This window comes from Macrotis lagotis, chromosome 7, assembly GCF_037893015.1.
Source record: "Macrotis lagotis isolate mMagLag1 chromosome 7, bilby.v1.9.chrom.fasta, whole genome shotgun sequence".
NCBI lineage: Eukaryota > Metazoa > Chordata > Mammalia > Peramelemorphia > Peramelidae > Macrotis > Macrotis lagotis.
In genome coordinates this window covers 11,511,538-11,532,584 of record NC_133664.1, presented here as the reverse complement: position 1 = coordinate 11,532,584, position 21,047 = coordinate 11,511,538, and the positions used below count along the sequence as shown (strand labels likewise).

At 39.6% G+C, this 21,047-nt stretch overlaps 1 long non-coding RNA gene across 4 annotated transcripts in view; it reads left to right on the top strand.

Moving 5' to 3' along the window:
* Positions 1-21,047, top strand: part of LOC141494350 (uncharacterized) — a 78,990-nt gene that overhangs the window by 38,853 nt on the left and 19,090 nt on the right. For 3 of the 4 annotated variants that reach the window (XR_012470410.1, XR_012470411.1, XR_012470408.1), the window contains one exon: positions 1,044-1,169. The exons of the other annotated variant lie outside the window; for it this stretch is intronic. This is a non-coding gene — a long non-coding RNA (uncharacterized LOC141494350). The remainder of the gene's footprint in view (positions 1-1,043; positions 1,170-21,047) is intronic. 4 annotated transcript variants of the gene reach the window in all.

Sequence of the window (21,047 nt, the reverse complement as noted above, 5' to 3'; positions counted from 1 at the left end):
TTGGGGCAGTCAGAAGGAGCATTTATTGACAAGGCACAGGAGGGATTTGAATTTGAAGGTATAATATATTAAAAAGATAAAGTTAATGGGGGAACCAGGAATATGCTGGGAGAAAGGGAAAGGAAAGGTGGAATGGGATATATTATTTTACATAAGAGAGGCAAGAAAAAGCTTTTACATTTGAGTGAATGAGGGGAAAGATGAATGATAGTGAATGAGCCTTATTCTTATTAGAAGCAACTGAGAGTGAATAGCATACAGATTCAATAGGGTATATCTTACCCTAGAGGATAATAGGAGAGGACAGGAATGGGAAAAAGTGGACAGGGGAAGGGCGGGAGTGTGGGCGATAGAAGAGAGGGAAGATCCTGGGAGAGGATAGTCAATTGCAACACACTTTAGAGGAGGAAAATGGTGAAAGGAGAGAGAGAGAGAATAGAAAAAATGGGGATGGGGAGGAATTAGAATGGAAGAAAATACAGCTGCAATAGCAACTGTGGGAGAAATATTAAAGCAATTTCTCTGATGGACTTATGATAAAGAATGCTTTTCATTCCGAAGATAGACTGAAACATACTTTTCTTTTTTCTTACTTTATTTTCCCTGAGATTTCTCTTTCTTTGTGGGAGGGTTATGTTTACTTTTACTATATGACTATTATTAATTTTTTTTTGTTTTTTTCATATTGTTATAGTATGTTTTGTGGCTACACATTTTTAGCCTACATTAAGTAACTTGCTTTCTCAATGACAGGGAGTAGGGTGGGAGGAAGGGAGAGAATTTGGAACTTAGGGTTTCAGAAGTAAATGTTGAACCTTGCTTTTGCATGGGGCTGGGGGGGGAATTTAAAAATAAAATAAAATGAATTTTAAAAAGTCAATAGCTGAACAGATCCTAAACTTCACTGGTCCCAAAGTTCTATGATAATAAACCTAGAAGTAGGGTGAATCTTATTAAAAGAACCATGGGAATATGGAGACAAGAGATGGACAGGATGAGAATGTGGAAATGAGTTATGATTTTTGAGGATGCCTGTCTTCCAGCTTTGAAAGAGAAGATAGAAGTCAATCCCACTTCAAGTGCTGAAGGAAAAGATTCTGGGAAGACCTGAAAGGAACTGTCAGTCTCCAGCATATCCATATAGCCAGCTTGCTACTCTAGAGACTAGGGTGAGTTTTTCCCTTAAGTGAGATCAAGGACACTGTGCTATGGTTGAGCTGAGTTATCTTACTTGCAACAGGAGAGCTTCTTCACTTTATATTGTTTAGTATGTGTTCCTCCATGTGGATCATTCATAATCAAGCTTGCTTGGCCTTCTGATGTCACTTCCTTCATGGTCCTTGAATTGTCTCCCAGGCCCTAGGGAGTATGAACGGGTCTAACGCCTATCCCAAAGAACATTCTGCCTTGTTATTAACAGAGATAATCAGTAACAGATGTTATCAGCAGAGGTAACTAGCTGAAAGGCATGTGTGAATTGGCCTTACACAGATTATCATTTTTTTTTCTTTCTCTTCACCTTCTGAAGTCCCTAAACTCTTGTAGAATCTAATGTTCTGTCACCAAATCCTGAACCCAACTTTTGCCACAGACCAGGCAAGTAAAGTTGACAGAAGCTCATACGTTTCATTGAAGCTATAAGTTCAAATTTCTACTTACAACAAGGACATTTATCAAGAGATAAAAATATGAGCTTAAACTTCTCAGGGCAACATTTTAAAAGGATGATTCGGTCATGCAGGTCTTCAATTTTCCCACCCCCAGAGTCGTCTTCATTATATAGACAAATGCAGTGCTTAACAATGAAATGCTTAATGTGAATTAGTGCCACCTTCATTTTAAAAAGATTTTGAAGGATCCTTTGTTTTTTTATCACATTATTTTCCAAATATCTCCTCTCCATCAAGAGAGCCAGACCTTACAGCAAAGATTAAAATGAAAGAAGAAAGTTTAGCAGAACTTACAATATTTCATAACTACAGTCCTGCTACCTCTTCAAAGAACAGACAAAGGTCCATTTTCTTATGTCTTTTTTACAGTCAATTTTGGTCATTCTAATTACAGAAGGTTAAGTTCATATGGGTGTATGACTGAAGGAAGAGAGCCAGTGAGAATAGTATTGCTTTATAGTTGATTGAGTAAAAAGTAATTGAAGAGAAAAAGTGTTCTCTTTATAGGGCCCCAAAATTGAATTCATTCAACTGACCATCTGTGTGGGGTAGATATGGATAAGAGATTGAAGATGATATAAAAGTTATGAACCTGAATGACTGAGAGGATGGAAGTCCTCTTGGTAGTAATAGAAAAATTGGGAAGAGGAGAAGTCTTGGGAGGGAAGAAGGCAATGAGTTCAGTTCTGAACTTTTTTTGAATTAGAGATGCCTATGGGATATACAGTGTGAGGGATGTGTGATATATTAATATAGAAATCTTCAGCAGAGAGATGTTGTTTGAATGCTTGGATTGAGATGGGATTGTTATATAAGATAGTATAGAGGAAAAAGAGAAAATGGGTGACTAGGTGGTACAGTGGATAAAGCATCTGCCCTGGAGTCAGGAGGACCTGAGTTCAAATTCAACCTCAGACACTTACTGATTATCTAGCTGTGTGGCCTTGGGCAAGCCTCTTAACCCCATTGCCTTGCAAAAATCTAAAAAAAAACTAGAGAAAAAAGAGAAGAAAGTGCAAGATAGGATCCACAGTTAGTTGGCATGACTTGGAGGAGATCAAGCAACAAAAACTGATGGCCAGATGGAAAAGAGTAGAATTGGAGATAACAGAATATTGAGATGAAATGTAGGGGTAACACCTGAATGTAGAGGTAACATTTTCTTTTTTTCCTTTTTTAGATTTTTTTCAAGGCAGATGGGGTTAAGTGGCTTGCCCAAGGCCACACAGCTAGGTAATCATTAAGTATCTGAGGTCGAATTTGAACTCAGGTCCTCCTGACTCCAGGGCCAGTGCTTTATCCACTGTGCCACCTAGCTGCCCCTAGGGGTAACATTTTCAAAGACCATTATGGTCCTTTGCAGTTATTTCCTTTGATTTATGTGGAGCAGGACAGTTCATATTGTATATGGGACCATCCATTTGGAGCTGGAAATTACCTCAGAGGTTATTCAGCGCAACCTTTTTTTCAGAGGAGAAGACAGAAACCAAAGGAGTTGAAGTGACTTACTTAAGGTCACACAACCAGTAGGAGTCAGAAAGAAGGTTTGAGCTCAAGTTTATGAGAGATAATATTTTGCAAAGCTTTCGTTGGCAAGGGTAATTTTGTTTACCAAAGTCCCTTTATCTTTTTTAGCACTAGAGAGAAAAGATTGAGTGCCTAGGTCACAACATTCTGCACAATGGAATGAACACTGAATTTGGAATCTTAGAATGTGTGATCACATTCTAGCTGTGCTATTTACAATTTGTGCAGCCTTGATGGAAACCTCTAGACTCCTTTGACTCAGAATCCTCACTATAACATGATCAGGTTGAACCTCTGAGACCCCTTCTACCTCTAGATTGAGGATACCATGGTCAGTATGTTTTGATGAGATGGGTGGCAACGATTAGGATGGTGACTTTGCCTTCATGAATAGAGCCTTGAACACAGGTGGGAAAAACAAGAGGCCTTCGAGAACCTAAGGATATTATCACCAGAATTTCAGCAGTCTCTTTAGACCAATTTTATCTACAATCAGGGCCAACTCTAGGCATAATTGTCAAATATACATAACTGGGGTTGGGGAGAGGGAGAAAATTTGAGAGAAAAGATGACTTTTAAAAAAAAATCTTAAGAACTTTTCTTAATCCCTAAATGCTGAGATGAGTTTAATTATCATATCTACACCAATGACTTTCCCGCCTTTATCTCTAGACTCAGTTTCTCCTGACTTTTAGTTCTTATCGACCATCTTATATTTAAGTAGTTTTTATTTATTTGAATTTCTTTACATTTCTTTATATACTTACTTATGAGATAAAGACCATTTAGGATGGGGGTCTCAAGTATAGGGGTGAGAAATCCTTTCAAAACTTAGCAATACCATGGTCAAGTTAGCACAGACATATGTCACTGCCAAGTCTCTTGGAGGATATGCTATCAGAGCCCATGAGAATGTAGAGTCATCCCCAAGTCATTGGTAATACAGGAATCTACCCCAGAATGACCAAATGAATTCTTCATTCTTGACTGAAAATATTATGTAATGAAAACCTAAACCAAGTTTGAATTTTCCTAACTAATATCAAGTCTAGTACCTATAGTTATCTCCACCAAAGCCACAGGAGGTAGCAGAAAGGGAATCCTCTTTCGTGACACCCCAAAAAACCACATAGAGATCATCTAAGGGTTGGTTCCTAATTCCAGCCCTGACTCACAAATAGGGTTCAGATAAATCACATCTAGGTGACAAGGCATAATCAGACTGACATGAGACAAAATAGGAATGGAAGTTCCACTAAAAAATTCCAAAGTTGGAGGGGGGGAAAATACCAGTTAATTGTCAGCTTTTTGGTTCCATGATATTTTGCAGTAGTTAGGTTACTTCTTTCATCTTAAATTTACTCATGTGTTGCTCAGATGGTCCTTTTCTTCCTGGAAGTATCCTTTGAAAATTTTAGATTTCCAATTCAGGGTGTTCAAAAGCTTTGACTTGTTCCTAACTCCAACAAAAGCTTTGTGATATAAAGGTTCTCTATTTTCTTCTTTTACTCCAGGTTCACCACAAGATTTTTAATGTTTCACCACAATGGGTTTTTTTTCTTGTTTGTTTTGTTTTGGTTTTTTGGACTCTTATACTGAGACTACTAAGATAGTCTCAGGTCATTTAACTCATCAGGGTCAAAATGGTTGCCAAGTAGTTCAGATGGGCAATGGATTGGGCTTGGAATGGAAGATTTGGAGATCCACCTGGAAACAGTGAGAGCTGATTCCCAGATCTCTCCTTCCTATTATACAGGCATGGAGCTGACTGAATGGGGTCTCCTCCATTCTACTGTGAACTTCTGTAGCTTTGGGAATGTTTTTACTCTTCTTGGTGTCAACAGTACCTGGTGCATAATTAATGCTTGTCAAAGACTCAAAGAGACTTCACTCTGGCCCTCAGATCCTTTTCTCACTTTTCTCATTTTCCTTCATCTCAAATTTTAGCTCTTCACCTTGACTGCTCAATTCCAATGGGGCGATTTTTATTTTATCTTTCTGCAAAACAGGTAAATGCCACTGTCTGCCACTCCCTGACCATGTTCCCGATGTAAAGAAATGTTTTCTTTGCATATGTTTGTATCCTCAGAGTTTAACATGGTGACTGACACACAAGAAAAGTCCTTAATAAATATTCTCTCTGTCTCTGTCTCTGTGTCTCCATCAATCTGTCTGTCTGTCTTCCTTTCACTCTCTCTCTCTCTCTCTCTCTCTCTCTCTCTCTCTCTCTCTCTCTCTCTCTCCTCTATCTGTGACTGTCTCTCTCTGTTGGTCTGTCTCTTTTTTTCTATCTCATGTGTCTCTGTCTCTTTGTCTCTGTCTCTGTCTGCTTCTATCTCTCCATCTCTCTTTCTCTATTGTCTCTGTTTCTCCATGTCTGTGTCTTTCTCTTTGTCTCTGTCTCTCTCTTCTCTGCACCTCCACTCTCCCATACATAGAAATAGTCCAACAAGTCTTTTTTCAAGCACCGTAGAATATCTCAAAGGCAGTACCACCTATTCTCCTCCTTTTCTTTAGTTCTGGTCCCACTATGCTGGCATTGTCAGATATCCTGATGGAACCATTTAGGAGAGTTCTCATCTAGCTATGTGACATGATCTAGTCCACAGAACTTTCATTTACATTATTTTCTTTTTCTTCAGGGGGGAAACTGAAGTTCAGAGTGAGGTTGGAGTAGTACAGTGCTATGAAACACTGATCATGCTGCCACCAACACAACTAGATTAAAATGTAATTGGGAAATATTTATCAAAATAAATAAGATACAATAGAATGTAAATAATGTTAATATGTAGTTTTCTCAATGTTTGGCCAACAGGAATCCATATGTACAGTTGAGAGGTCCTTGATTCTATTGGCCATTGATATCACTGAAGTAGACAACCTCTAATGCCCTATCACTTGCTAATGATCTCTTGATGCTTAGAAATTCCTACTGCAAGGCTACAAGGTCAAGAAATAGTCTTATGAGGCCATCATATGTTATATGATTATCTACAAAAGTGTAAATTGCAAAGTGAAATGCATCATTCCTAGTCACTCTCTTAAAACACTGAGCTAATCCCCATGCATAGTCCCTATTTTCTGAAGAACTCATTGGTTCCAATGCTTCTGACCTCTCCCTTCTCCCAAATGTCCTCCAGTCTACTGCCCAAGTGATTTGACTGAAGCTCATTTTGAACCACGCTGCTTTCCTTCTCAATAAGCTACAGTTACCCCCTGTTAGCTAGGAACAAATAACAATTGCCTTTGTTTGACCATGTATCTCTTCCCAGTCTGGCCCCCATCACATTCTTCTGGTCTTATTGTACTTTCCTCTCTGCCCCCCCCCCCCCCCAGCACACTGTATGATCTAGTCAGACTTGTCTTTGATGTTCCTCACGCACAACTTTCCATCTCCCACTACTGTAACATTTGCACTGGTTCTACTGAACCTCAAGCTTAGAATCCACTCTATTCTCATATTTACCTCTTAGAATCTTGGCTGGACAAGACTCATATCAAAACAGCATCCAACCTTTATGAGTTCCCCACAACCTGGCAATGTCTTCTCCTCTCCCCTGATGTTCTCTTAATATATGGTGCATATTAATCCCCCCCCCATTCCCATTCTTTGCATCTTCCAAAGTTTTCACAGTGTCTGCCACAAATACTCATTGGTTGGCTGATTCATGGATTGATGGCTCATCATTGATGAGACTCAGAGAGATGGAATGATTGTAGTTATAGAACAAAGAAATGTCAGGGAAAGGGTTTATATCCAGGTCCTTACACTCTAAGTTATGTAGGCTTTAAATGATATCATTTAGACTTTCTAAGAAAAATAGTATCTCACTTTTCCATATGACTTGGGAGTTTCAGAACAATTTTCAGATATTTTATTTGGGAAGTAGTATGGTACCATGGAAAGTCCATGGTACTTTGGTTGCAGAGTCTGAGGACATCTGGGCTTAATTCTCTGATGTAACCTTAGGTAAGTCATCTGAACTATCTAAGTCTCAAATGCCTCATCTACCAAGTGAGATTAAACTATCTGGTCTCTCATATCCCCTTGAGTTCCAGTCGATGACCCTGAGATCTGATGTAAAATAATACTACAGGGAGAGTAGATAGTAGTAAAGTTTAACAAATGAACAGACTGAGAAGTTCCGCTCCTGGAAAAATGAAGGGATTTGACTATGGTTATACTAGCCCATTTTGGGGGTGATGAGTCGAGGTGGGTACAGAACCATGATTTTGCTAAAATGCCACAACTCCTTGTATGGAACCTTGATCCCCACACTCAACAATTTATCTAGTATGCACAGAGTGTGGAGCTCAGAGTCTGATTTGAGTTTAAATTCTGGTTCTTGTATTTGCTAGGCAAGTTATTTGATCTCTCTAAATCTTAGTTTCCCCATTGGTAAGATAGGGACACTCATGACCACTGTTCCTCATCACAGCATGATAGCTTTTATCAAATAAAATATAACAATACAATTCACAGTCAGAACTGGCATTAAAGTCTTCATGATTCTGAACCTGGTATTACAGCCCTTGGTCCAAACTGCTTATTTCTTATTGACTCCATGAGATGGCCACAGAGGAAGAGCTTGTGGTTATCAACAGTGGGAGCTCCCAAGGGTAGGTGGAAAGACTCTTTGCCAATAGGTCAAGGACATAGAAATTAGGTTCCCAAGGCCACAGGGAGATTAAATAAGGGGCCCTGGGTGAAGAAAGCTACAGAGATCAAACCCCATGTATTCCTGAAACCAATCTTACTATTTCCTATTGCCTCTCAAGCCAGATTGGAACCTAAGGAGAATGATATTAAAGTTGGAAAGAGATTCCACTCCTGTGCCTACTCTGGATTTCAGAGCTGTCTCTATGATTGAACAGAGGACTTGCTTTCTTACATGAAAATGAAACCAGAAGTATCACAAGTCAAGGCCTGCAGAACCTGGCAATCATATTTATGAAATTCTGACCAGTTACATTCCTCTTTCAGCCTATCAAAGTTGCTGGCACTTTGCTGACCTTTTACTTTCTTTCAGATTTATTATATTATAAAGTTTGAGGCATTTATGCTGATTTTTTTTACTAAATATTTGTATGATGTAACCAATGGCAAGGAGCCACCCTTTTTAAGCTAGACACAAAATTGGCATCGAATAATCCTTTTGGTCTTAGTCTTCTCTTAAAATATAGCCTTGGACATAACGTTCTGGTAAATTCCAGTATGGACTAATTAGATTGCTCTTATCAAATAATTTCTCTGTCCAAGGCCTGAAACTGGGGGAATTTTCTCTCTAATTCCCATCTTAAACTCAATATTGCATTTTTGAAAACACATGGGAAATATAAGAGGGATGAACTTTATTCCTACCCTCTGGGGGTGGGGGGAAAGTCCAGGAGAAACAGTTGCCCATTCTAGTCACTCTTTGTTATTTAGCATCTCAACTCAGTGGTCATTATCACATGACTAGAAAGACTCTGAGCAAGGATTAGAAGACAGAATTTTCTTACTTTTAATGCCAACATTCTTTCCATAGGAGCCACTTTGCCTCTGAAACTATGAGACAGTCTCTTTATGATAATAATGACATTATTATTGTGGATCTTGAACCTTAATGAATAAAGAAATTCCAGAAACTCCCACTGGTTTCAAAAGTCCCACAGTTATTGTGTAGAAGTAGGGATGGTGAAGTTTCAGGCAACCATGAGCATTTGTATTGTTTTGGATTCTATCCCCTAGTTCATTTCTATTTCCAGGCAGCCACTTCCACTCTCACTCTTATTTATGTCTTCCTTACTTCACATTTTGTAAAAGTTTATCCACATCTTCCCATAAAGTCACCAAATTGGAGACCTGGGAAGGAACCCTGGAGTGATATTGGCCAATCGGTGCTTGACTAAGAGTCCCTTTTAATTTCTTGGTAAATTCTCATTTAGAGTCCTTTTGAAGACCTCTAAGGAAGTGAACCCATTCCATCAGAGTTAGCCCATTCATCCTTGGAACAATTCTCCTTGTTAGGAATTTTCCTGAGATCACCCTCAATTTGTCTTTATTTGTGATTTGGATCTATTGCCACCAATTCTTCCTTTTGAGGTCTACTGGCACAACAGAAAGATTATTACCTCTGAGGTCGGAGGTTCTTCGTTAAAATCACTCTTTTGAAACAGATAGTCTGGGTAACTTTAGGCCAGTCACTTTCCTTCTCTGACCTCAGTTTCCCCTACTCATAAAAGGTAGGTATTGAGATAGACTCTAAGTTCCCTTTCAGTTCCAGAGTTAGAATCTCATCTAATCTCCCTTCCAAAGGATAGTTGGGGTTTTTTTTTTTAGTTTTTGCAAGGCAATGGAGTTAAGTGACTCATCCAAGGCCACACAGCTAGGTAATTCTTAAGTGTCTGAGGCTAGATTTGAACTCAGGTACTCCTGACTCCAGGGCCAGTACTCTATCCACTGCGCCACCTAGCTGCTCCCCAAAGGATAGTTTTGCCAAGATTTGAAGCCAGTCCCATGCCTTCCCTTCTACTCAAACTAATCTTTCTCTTTTCCCCCAGTTTTTCAACAATGATCAGATTTAAGTTTGCCTTTATTGTGTGACGGGGGAGAGGAAGGCTGAATATCTCAGTGGTAGGAATTACTGTACTGTAAAGATGGCATGGTGCCAGCCCTGTGAGAGGACTCAGAGAGAGGTTTGGCCTTGAAAATCCTTGGGATCTTTCCCTCCCCTTGAGATGGATCACGGGACACAATATACTGGCAAATTCCATCATAGTATAATTAGATTCTTCTTATCAAATTGTTTCTTAGTCCAAGGTCTGATTCTAGGAGAAATTTTCCCTTTGATACTCACCCTAGTCTCAACATTTCTGTTTCAAAAACACATAGGAAATATAGACATCTAATGTCTCTAACAGGAAGAATGGGAAAAGGAAGGAAGGGAAAGAAGAAAGGGAGGAATGGGGAAAGGAAGAGAGGGAAAAAAGGAGGGAAAGGGGGAAGGAAGGAAGAAATGGAGAGAAGGAAGAGGGAGAAGAAAAAAGAGGGAAGTAGGAAAAGAAGAGGGGAGGGAAGGAAAAAAGAGAGAAGAGAGGTAAGGAAAGAAAGAAGAGAGGGAGGGAAGAAGGCTGGGAAGTAGAAAGGAGAAACATAAATTCTGTTTCCTTCATAATCTTTAGCTCCTTCATTCAGTATCTGTTCTCCTAATTTAATAGCTAGTTGAGGAAGTGGATAGGGTTTTGGCCCAGAAGCTCAGAAAGACTTGAGTATCTCTTGGGCACTTATTAGCTGTGTCACCCTAGACAAGTCACTTATTCCTATTTGCCTCAGTTTCCTCATCTGTATTTTACAGATAAGGGCTGGTGAAGGAAACAGTTCCATTATCTTAGTAAAAAAAAAACCCAAATGTATTCACTAAGAGTTGAACATAGGTGAAATGACTGAACAACAATGATTAAAGACATTTAACTAACAGCTGATTTAACGATAGCCCCAGCCCTTGCTGGGCCTGCCTATGCTGGACATGGTCACAATACGTCCTCTTAGTGCTTCCACAGTTACATGTTGGCACCCCACTCTATGTGACCCTGGGCAAATCACTTTCCCACTCTGGCTCTCAGTTTCCTTATCTATCAAAGGAAGAGTTTGACTCAATTCTCTCTAATGTAACTTTAAGCTCCAAATCTATTTAATGTTACTTGCACCTTTCTCCTGTTTTACCCATATTCTTTTGTTTACAGTATGTCAATTTTTCTTTTATTCTCTAATAATCTCTCAGGTAAAGCAACATGAGGAGGGGAGGGAAGAGAAGGGAGTAAGCATTTTCATAGCAATGTGCTGAGGGCTTTACATTTATTATCTTATTTCATTCTTACAGCAGCCCTAGGAGATGTTATTCTCCTTGTTTCATAGATGAGGAAACTGAGGCAAACTGATGCTAAGTAACTTATGCATGGTCACACAGCTCGAATGTATTTCAGGTCAAATTTGAACTCAGATCTTCCTGACTCCAGGGCCAGCACTCGACCCACTGTGCCACTTGGCTGTTTCATGATATGACATCATAATAATGCAAAAAGACACAGCATAGAAACATGAAATTAAAATAATCCCTCACTAACCATTATCATTACCCAAAATGAAGCTTCTTCTAAATCCAGGGAATGAAGCTTTAATTTCCAATTGTCCCTGTATCATATTGATAGCAAAGTTCAAACTACAAAGAAAATGACAACAAACTCATTGCTTAAATGTTGATGGTGGATGGCTCTTCCCTGTTGGTTCACTGTTGTTTCTCACAATGGATATCAAATGATCAGGATCCTGTGGCTATTTTGGCCCCAATGCAACTTGGGTGATCCCTTCAAGGCTTACACAACTAATCCTTTATCAAAATCTGAAAATGTACCATTGGCAGGAAAATGAAACTGCTCATTGTGTTGAGGTCTCAGCGAGGGAGATGAAGTTCAGGGACATATCCTGGCTCCATAGCCATTCCCTGTCCTCACTAATTTTATTTGTTTAGTTTTCTCTCAGATCCCCAGGTCTCATCTGTTTTCTTTTCATGGGACTACCTGGCTGGGGATACTCTTGCCTCATAATAGAATTCTGTAGAATAGGGTATGAATGAAAAAAATTAGAATTTTCTTAGGGATAATCTCTCTCTCTCTCTCTCTCTCTCTCTCTCTCTCTCTCGTGCAAACATCATAAGAAAGCAATAGATAGAAATATCTTCTTGAAACAAATACACTTGATGCAGATGCAGATACATTGGAAATCATCACAAGTTATCATCATTTTGATCAGGTCTCTCCATTTGTTTGACTTGGTTCCCTCTTCTGTAAGATGAATTAAAAAAATTCTTGCCTTGCCTAACTTCCATGGTTGTTGTAAGATGATGTACGGAAAAATCAAGGTAACATATTATGATTTCTCCTATTTCTTAGATTAGTTCCCTTTAGGTATTTATAAAACAAAAGAAAACAAAAAAAACCCAACTTCTTAAATCCAAGTCATTTTAAATCATTTTTTCCTGGTATGTCACAACTTGACTTCTCTACTTAAATAAGATTCCTCTCTCCGGGCACATTTGTCAGTGTCCACATTTCTAAGGCCATCTCTCCCTCTTCTTTCCTCCCCATCCTTCAAGGCACAGTTCACTCCTTCAGTGAGGTTAGTGCTGTCTTCCTTGATCAAATATATCAAGTACTTTCCCTTCAGGAGGGGAAGCTTCTTGTGGTTTTTTCCTTTTCTGTAATTTTCTCCTCATGGCTAGCTTTTGTGGCTGAATTTTCATGTATTTCCTTTTCTTTCCTAATTGTTTTTTTTGGGGGGGGCGGGGATTGTGGTAGACTCTGACAAGAGTCAAGGCAGGATGAAAGAGCACAGAGGAACTTGCTAAAGTTTTTTGACCTTGTACAATTATGGGTAGGGAGAAGTCTAAGTTTCACAGGGCAGGAGACTCACCCCACATTTCCAGTTTAATTTTGGCATCATGGCTACTAAGACTTTCATTCAAGACCCTAGAACAACAAGAAAGGGGTATGTTAACTATCAAGTGCTCTTCTGAGTCCCCAGGGAACTTTTCAAATTTAGAGAGAAAGCTGGATTAATTCAAAGGTTGTGTGGAGTGATCAGGTGAGCCTGCTTTAAACATTGAATTGGGGAGTGTGTACTGGGAGATGGGAGATTCACTTAGCAGAAGTGAATCTATTGGGTTCTCTATTTCTGCATCCCATCATCCCTCTGTGAAGAGAACAAAAGCACACTTACCATTTTTCTTTGGAGCCTTATGGGAGAATAGGCTTCAATAGCTGGAAGTCCCCCTTTCAGACAACAGCTTAGATTCCTGGGAAGAGTCATCATGGGTACTCATCTCTAAAAGGGGTATGCTCTTTGTGCTTTGGACTTCTTTGCATCTTTTTCAATCTGCTAATCTCTGAGAGATAATGATAGCAGTGGTAGATGGGTGAGGCGTGCTCTTCCCCTTCCCCCAGGAGTCATGCAAAGTGCTTTGGGAAGAAGCACACAAGGAAATTAGATATGTTCAACTAAATAGCTCTAGAGGAAAGTTCCTGGTCCCTTTTTATTGTGGTCAGGAATTTGGTCTTTCTTCTGCTCTCAGTGCAAGCCAGAGACCAGAGACCTGAGGGTGAGATTTCCCAGTTGTCATTGGGAGCCACATGGGAGCCATAGGATGCCATGTTCACATAGCATCAGAGGAGAGTTATGGGCAAACGGCATTCCTGAATTCTTGCCTACTCGTTGTGGAGTGAGGGTGGTGTGTTTGGACATTCAGGGAAGCATGATTCTAGAATGTCAAGTTCTGGTTAAAGAAGGGAGATTCCTAGGGTAGTGCCAGACTTGGGGGGTTACCTCACATGAGTAACCCCAAGTTGAAGAGTTCAGAGTTCTGGGCTTCTCTTTAGAGAAGGGAATTTCTCTCGAAAGAGAAGAGAGCATGCTCATGAGACCCTCTTAGTGGGAGGAACTTTAAAGAACCAAAGCAAAGATTTGGAAGAGGAAATGTGGGCATGAGGCATTCATTAGAATATTGCAACATTGGCCTTCTGAAAATACCATGTTCCTTTCTAAAAAGAATCCAAATGAGGGTGGGGGGGATTGAGTAATAATACCTGGATGGTCCCATGGTAAAATGAGACCCTTGAGGGAGAATTGTCTTGATTTATTTTTTGGACTATTAAGAATCCCTTCATGTATTTTCCATGTTGATGGATGATGAGTACTTTGGATTTGGTGAATTTCCTTTGACAAGAAATAAAGGTCATCTTAGACCTGTTTCTTTTTATGCACTTAAGGAACCTGGGGACGTGCTTATCCATGTCCATGGAAATCAGAGATTTTCCTCATCAAACTCTGGGTGGAGGCCTAATGATGTTGAGAGCAATCTATCTTTTGGATCAGGCCCAACACACCCAAAACAGAACTCATGATTCTCATTCCCCCCCCAAAAAATCCCTTCTTTCTCCCTTCTGCTCTATTACTTCAAAGGGCAACACCATTCTCCCAGTTCCTCAGGGTGATAGTGTAGGAGTCATCCTGAATTCCTCTCTAGCTCATGCTCTCTATATCCAAGCTCTGGTCAAGGACCAGCAATTTCATTTTTCAGCATCTTTTGAATCTGCCTCCTTCTTTCCTCTGACACTGCTCAGGCCCCTCCCTGGTGCAAGCCCTTAGCATCTCAAGCCTGACCCATTGCCGTAGCTGCAGGGGGGGGTCTGCTTGCTTCTGAGCCAAACTCCATTCAGCCATCAAAGAGATTTTCCTAAAGCTAAAGTCCATCCACGGTTCTCTTTTAGGAACAAATACAAAGTGCTCTGCCATTCAAAACCTTCCATTACTCTGTTCTCTCTTACCTTTCCAGACTTTTTTACATCTTCCTACTTAATATGAACTCTTCAATTCAATAAAACTAGCCTCCTGACTATTCTACCAACAACACATTCCAGCATTTTCTCTGACTGCCCCCCAATGCCTGAAACTCTCTGACTACTGACCTCCAAACCCTCTCCATTCTAGAATCTTCCTTTTTAAATTATGTCCTGTTTATCATATCTGTGTATGTGTGTGTGTGTGTGTGTGTGTGTGTGTTTGTGTTTATGGGGATATATGCTTATACTGGACAGTTGAGTGGTGCTGGGACAGTGGATAGAATGCTGACTGTGGTGCCATGAAGGCAGGAATTCAAATCCAGCCTCAGACACTTTAACACTTAGTAGCTGTGTGACTTTGGGCAAGTCACTTAAGCCTGACTGCCTCACCTTCAGGGCCATCTCAGCTAATCTGATCCATAGTTAGCCACTGGACCCAGATGGTTGTGGAGGATAAAGCAAGACTGGTGACTTGGCACTCTCCAGTCCAATTCATGTGCTTGTCATGGTATCACCTCCTGATGTCATGGTCTTTTTTGAGAAGATGACAAACACCATCATCATCATCATCATCATCATCATCTATATATATGTGTGATTTGGTGTGTATATATCTCTATATGTTCATGTGTATTCACATGTGCATGTATTTGCATGCATAAATGTATGAGAATGTGTGTATGTATGTTGTGATTGAGGGCAAATAAATTTTCATAGCTATATATGTATGTGTATGTACATATATGTACTATATGTGATTTTATATGTTCATCTGCATACGTGGGTCTGTGTGTGGATCTCTCTTTATGTGTGGATTTCTATATGTGCATAGATGTGCGTGTGGTTTGGCATGTATGTATTTACACATACGTGTGTATATATTTCTTTATTGTCTTTCTGATTAGATTGTGTGAACTCTCTGAGGACAGGGACTGTATTTCGCCTCTTTTTGTATCAGAGGGTTTAGCCTAGTGGCAGTAGTAGGTGATTAATTAATGCTTCTTGTCTGATTCACTGACTGATATGACCTTAGCTCTTTAGTAAATCTATATTTTGCATTTTACATAACACAGGGAAGAGACAAAAAGCCAAGTTCCCTTTTCTTTTCTTTTCTCATAGCTTCAATGCTTAGGAAATAGCCTCGGTCTTGATTCCAATTTTAGCCACACCCACCATCTTTCTTTCCCAAAGTTAGTTTGAAATTCAAGCTTCTGACTGGTTAAAATCACAGACTATGGGGACAGTTAGGTGCCACAGTGGATACGGCTCCAGGCCTGGAATCAGGAGAACCTGAATTCAAATTGGACCTCAGACATTTAATAATTACCTAGTTGTGTGACCCTGGGCAAGTCACTTAACCCCACTGCCCTGCAAAAAAAAAAACCCAAAACAAAATCATGGGTGACTAAACATAAGTGGAGACAAATGCTACTGTCATGAATATGCGTCTTTTTTTTTTAACTTTTATTTATTTAAGGCAATAGGGTTAAGCGACTCACCCAAGGTCACACAGCTAGGCAATTATTAAGTATCTGAAGTTTGATTTGAACTCAGATCCTCCTGACTCCAGGGCCAGTGCTCTTTCCACTGCGCCACCTAGCGGCCCCATGAATGTATGATTCCATATTGCTCCAAAGGTCAAAACAAGATGGAAATGATGACAGGTTTCCAGAACTGGCCAAGTTGTTCTCCCTCAGAGTGGCAGAGTGATTGATGAGGGGCTTTCAAGAAGCTCACTTCTGGGTGAGAGTACACCTGGGCCTCAGAGAGTATATGAAGGCCACCAAGGTGAAACTTTCAGGAGACAATGAATACCAAGCAGTAGTGGACCTCAGGCTCCAAGAAGTGTCCCTTTGCCTGGTCTTACTCCTAGAAAGACCTCATGGTCCCCTTGGCAGTCCTCTAGTGGGATTCTGTCTACTCTCAGGACAGATTCCTTCACTGGGCTCCTGGGCTTATTTCTGCCTCTCCTCATTTCTGTTGCCTTCCCTGACCTTATCCAAAATTGCTTCTAGATCCAGAGCTAGGAGGACCTCAGAGGTATCCAGGCTAATCTCATTTAATTGAGGAAGAAACTGAGGTTTAGCAATTGGCCCAAGTCATCCAGATACCAAGCATCAGAGACAATATTTAAACTTAAGTCCTTGAACTCCAGTCTAGGGACTCTTTCCTTTGCTTCTAGCCAACCGCCTTCCTTGCTGCTATTTTCTGTTCAGGAAATAGAAGAACAATTATCCCTTCCAAAATCATGACTTTCCCCATAAAAGTTTTGGTACATTGTGGGTCAACAAAAGAAATTAAATGGGAATTTTGGGGGAGGGTTTTACAGAAGCAGCAAATACACATGAAAGTCATCTGATGACACAAAGCGGATGACCAAATACTTGATCAAAATTTTACAATAAGGTATTGTAAATGCCCATGAAAAAGAAAAAAAAATCAGACTTCTTCTTTGTTATAAAGAGAAACCAAAAATTTCATGTGGATTTTCCAGATCAAGAAGGTTATTGCATTCCTTATCTCCAAGATGTGGAAGGGATAACTATAAAGACAAAGTAAATTACTGACCTATTGTTGAGGTTTTCCAAAGGAAACCTACCAGGAATGGGGAAACAAAGCCAAATCAGAGTAAATATGCAGAGATCAAGTCAAACAAACACACCTGCCAGGTCCCGGTGAAATGTTCCTCTCATTCCACTGGAAAAGAATCCCTTTATTCATCTGTTACAGATAAAATGAATTCAGTTGATCAAAAAATAAGCATTTATTAACAACCTTCTGGCTGCTAGTCATTCAAATAGATGTTAGAAATACAAAGGCAAAGATTAAGCAAGTCTTGTTCTCCACAAGATTCCGTTTTAATGGAGAAGACACCATATAAATATGGAAGTCTATTCAAGGGAAATGCCAGGTAATTGGTGGGAGGGGAAATGAAGGCATCCCTGGTTTTGGGGAACAGAAAAGGCCACATGTTGAAAGCACCATTTGAGCCAAGCTTCAATATAGTGTAGCACAAACATCTGGATGTTTTGAGACATAGTGAATTTCTCTTAGCAAGATGCATGACTTCTTTTTGGATGTGTTAGAGGATACAGAAAATGAGTTTGAGAAGATGGTCACCAAGGTCTCTTCCAGATCTGAGATTCTGTCCTTTCTTGTCATTATATTTTCTTCAGATAGTACTCCAAGGAGAAAGGAGATGAGTCCAATAAATGCTGTGTGCATCTGTGATCTGTTCATGTTTATTTTTTGTCCACTGCAGTATGTTTATGCTTTCGTAAGAGACGACCTCAATATGGAGGCATTTAAAATACCAAGGGGATTTTGGGGGGTGCTCTTTTACCAGAAATATCAATTTCTTGCTGCTCTCGAAACAAATACAGATTAGGATCAGTTAGAAAACTTTGCATTAATACTCAGAACTATGTAAGCATCCTTTCATCTGCCAAAGAACAAACCTTTCAAAGCATTAGCAAAACTTCAAGGACACACATTGTTGGGGTAAACACTAGTCCAATGATTTGATTTCCTGTTACTTTCTTGGAATAAATTGAATTTCACATCTGGATTTTCCCTAAAATTCCATCAGTCTTTGAAAACATCTTGTGATGAAAAATTATTGATTGAAAAAACTCATAATGAAGTACTCATGTCCATTCGATCTGCTTGATACAAAGATCATATTTGGATTTGTGGTTTGGGGACCTGGGAATAATAATTTCAGTAGGTATTACTTACCTATCCCAATAGGAACCCTTAAAAGTCTTGGTCACTAAATAAATCAAGCCACTTGAAGATTCTGCATTTAGCATGAGCATCAAGACATCGACTTGGAACTTAAACTAAGGTGACTTGTCCAATTGATTGATGGCTCCTTCATAAAGTCTAAAAAATGATAATACTCCATATCCCAGAATGGAAAAATAAGAGACCATGGGAGGACAAAAGACTCCTTTTGCACCTTTTAGTTGCCATATCCAAAGGCTTTTGCTCTGTCTTCACCCTTTGGAACTTCTGGAAAGTATTAAAAACTGAGAGCAACAATCTCCTCCTGCATACTTTGTTATATGAATTTTTGTATAACTGGTCTCCTATGAGAGCTTTCCTCCTTAGTCTTCATGCTGGATCCTTGTTCATATCACTCCTTCCCTGTTAGAGGAATCCAGGGCTCTCTCTTGGATCTTCTCGCCTCTGAATCCCTTGAAGAGACTTCTCTAGGTCCTATAGTCTCAATGATCATTTCTAATAAAGTGATTCTCAGATACTTATTTCCAGGCTTAAGCTCACCCGTATTCCACACACACATTCTCAGTTGTCTGCTGGGTGCACCATGATGGATGTCCCCTAGACATCTCAATATCTCTCTGAATGAAACAAAGCTAATTATCTTTTCCTCTATCTACCTCTCTTCCTACCATCCCTCTTTCCATCATCCGTCCAGTTATCCTGCCTCACAGACTCCAAGTCATCTTTTTTCCCACTATTCCAAATACTTTAGCAAGAGTTCTCTACAAAGCATTTAAAACAACAGTTTCTGAGGATAAAGTCCAATGGAGATAGAGAATGCAGAACACAGAGACCATTGCTTTCTGATCAGCCTTGAACTGCTCTGTAATCTTGTATTTCTTTTTCCAAGTCAAATATCTCTCCTTGGTATCTAGGTTTATGGAGCTTCTTCTTCTCAAGCATGCAGAAGAAGATGATTTGAGACTTTTTTCACCAAAAGGTTAACCCTGGTAGAGGCGGTAATGGCAAATTTTTGATGGGTCCTTTGAAGATTAACACAGCTGATTGTCAGAGGTCCAGTCACTAGCCAGTTGCTTCAGGAAAATCATTTGCTTGTCTCTGTGGTGAGGAGTGAGCAAGATCAGAACTATGCCAAGGCTGATGCCAGCCTGAAGCCTACTCACATGCTGGTTGAAGGACTTTGGGCCATGACTCTAGGCACATTGTCAATGGGGTAACATCTGGGCATTTTGCAAATCTTTACTACTCCATTTTTATCACCCCCAACTGACTTTGAGATAGTAGCAAACACCCTGTTTTTCTTTTTCCTTTCTTCTTTTTTAAGTTTTTTTTCTTTTTGCATGGCAATGGGGTTGAGTGACTTGCCCAATGCCACACACAGCTAAGTAATTATTAAGTGTCTGAAGCTGGATTTGAACTCAGGTACTCCTGACTCCAGGGCCGGTGCTCTATCCACTGTGCCAACTAGCTGCCCTGTGGTTTTCCTTTCAATCCAGTTTTTTGGTGCATCATATTTCCATTGGAACATACCTAAACAGGAACACATTGCTAACCTCAAATGTCTACTGATCCTTCTGTTCAGGACTGAGTTTTGACTGCATTGCTTCCAAGGCTGTTTTACTACTTTTTTCAGATAAATCTTTCTTTTTGATCTTTTTTTTTTCCTTTCTGGCCTCCTTTTCCTTTGGTTCCTTTGAGGGGGTTTTGTCTACCATCTTGAGAAAAGGGAAAGAGAATTCAGTTCTGCACTTCTAGTCTATAAAAAGGGATGGGAGAAGATAAGAGCACTTCTCAGAATCATCTTTGACTTTTCCCTTTCCCTCAATTCACACCACTAATCAATCAATACATCTCTGATATATGTTCTCCTCTTACTCAGTCTCTAGCCTCATTGCTTCTCACTTAGACTATTACAACAGTCTTATTATTTATCTCTTCCTGTATATAATCCAATTATCTAAATTTAGAAAATAAGAACATTTGAGATACATAGAAGCAGCATAGCTTAATAGGAAATTAGGAAGTCTTAGGGACCACTTTTGACACCTAATAGTTTGGGAACTTGAACAATTCCCTTACATTAGTGCTCTAATGTAAGGTCAGAGTCCTTTATATCAATCCAATCACAAGTAAGATCCATCACCTCCTCTCCTCTCCCAAACAAACAAGTAAATGGAAGGCATATCATTATTTATTCTACCTATAGAACAATGATTGCTTATTGAATTTACCATCATACTGTCAATTTTTCTGGTGCTAAAAATAGATGCTAATGACAATGTACCTTGTGATACAGTTGTGATTCCCCTTTAATGACTTCAAGGGAGACATCATGGGCTATGGATTTGGGGGTTGAGGGGAAGAGAAGTGTCTCACTTCTCTATAGGTCAGTGCTGAACCTGGATTTGGGAGAATGGATTTGGAAATAACATGCTGGCCAAAGGAATAGAATTTCTCTATTTTTCTTCTGTCAACATTACAAACATTTTTAAAAGATCATATAATGTAGACTACAAAATCTAAGTGCTTTTGTATTCTTCGGGTCACATTTTTTTGAAAATACATTTTGGAAATTTGGTGTTTGAGAGTTTCTATAAAAAGAGGTGCACAATGTTGCTGTTGGTAGAGTTGTGAACTGGTCCTACCCTTCTGCAACCTAGCAAGTCATCATAGGAGAAAAACTGCTAAATGATTTATACCCTTTGTCCTATAAATCCCATTACT